We start from the raw sequence: 1,683 nt of genomic DNA on the forward strand, positions 1-1,683 counted from the left end.
TAGGGGCAAGTGCTGCAGCCCCCGGAGCCTGACCTGTCTGATCTGTGTCGTGTCACGTAGGCATGTCTGCTTACACAAGATAACAGGGAAGGGTCGCAGCAGGCACATACCACCCATCCTTCCCCAGTTGAGACACCTGAAGGGAGTTATAACATCTTTCTTGTTTTGAAGTTATTGGTTTGTGAAATGCTTGCTTTGAAACTATTGGTCGTATAAGCACAGGCTTTTGTGTAATGGTTGTGGGAGCCTATATAATCTTTACCTGAAATTGCCTCGGGGTCGATCGCTCCAACCAGACCTGCGTGTCTTGGAAGGACGGTCGGCCCCAGCTAGCTGGCCTAATAAAACTCTGCTTGATTTTTGCATCTCCACACTCGTGCATTTGTTCTCCTGAAGAGACCCACCGAGTCATGGACCCTAACATTTTGGGGTCTCATCTGGGATTTGGGGGAGGACTTCTGGGGGAACAAAGGACGAACGGAGGCAGAGTTTCTTTTCTCTGGACATGGCAGTGTAATTCGAGGGTCACCCCCTCGTGTCTGTAAAATCCAGAATAAAGTGAGAGTCACCATCTCATGTCTGGTCTCAGGTTAGTAATCCTGACTGAGGAAGTCCGGGTTTGAGTCCCGGCAACTAGGTGAAAGTCCAGGTAACCAGCCCTGGCCGTAGGGTCCGAGTGTCTCAGCCCTAGGAAGGAAGCCTGCCATCAAATCTGGAGCCTGAGGAGGAAAAAATCGAGCTGGTCACTCTGAGGCAGTCTAAGTGGATGCCATTTGGGAGAATCACGAGAAGTCTCGGGGATCCTGAAAGTGAGAGTGGTGAGCGCAGCACGCGTCTGAGTGAAAGAAGGACCGGTTTTCATGAATGTGATTCAATGTGGTCTTGCTTGACAGTTGTGCTAATTGGGGGGTGGTGGTCTGGTTTTGTATTTTTCTCTACGCTCCCTATTTTAAACCTTCCCTTCCTCCTTTTCTTTCCTTTTATTCTTGGTCTAAGTCTTCGCATGGGACCATTAAAGGATGTAAGCCAAAGGCTCATAGCCCTCTTGGTGGACCCCGACTGCCCACAAGGGTGGAGAAAAGACCCCTTATCTGTATCTCCCTCTCCTCTCCATCCCTCTCTCCAGCCACTGAGAAAGCCCCACGGGCACGGGTCGAGCCAATAAAAGCCACTAGGGCGCTCGCCGCTGAAAGACTTCCGTGAGAGGATGAGGGTGTCCCAGGCGTGAATCCCAGATAAATTCACGTCCCCCGCAGAAGAAAAACTGAGCAACGATAGGTACTTGTTCATGAGCACATTCACAAGTCACAATTGTTTGGAGTGGCATCTTCATCTCTTTCTCTTTCTCTCTCTCTCTCTCTCTCTCTCTCTCTCTCTCTCTCTCTCTCTTCAGCCACTCCTAAAGGTTTAATCCTCTCTCACTTCTCTGAGGTGAAGGAGTGGGCTTTGAAATTGGGCCCCAGCATCAGGAAGGGTAAGTTTGGCACTTTCTGCTTGACTGAATGGTCCACATTTGAAGTAGGTTGGCTGACCCAGGGGTCCCTTTCCCTGGACACCATCAGCAAGGTCAAGGCTGTCATTACCCGGCCTGACCCAGAGGCCCACCCGGATCAACTCCCCTATATCCTTTTCTGGGAGAATCTGGCAGAGGATCCCCCATCCTGGTTAAGGCCCCTCTTGGTG

Source organism: Nannospalax galili, unplaced genomic scaffold, assembly GCF_000622305.1.
Source record: "Nannospalax galili isolate Female #2095 unplaced genomic scaffold, S.galili_v1.0 scaffold929, whole genome shotgun sequence".
In the NCBI taxonomy this organism is placed as follows: Eukaryota; Metazoa; Chordata; class Mammalia; order Rodentia; family Spalacidae; genus Nannospalax; species Nannospalax galili.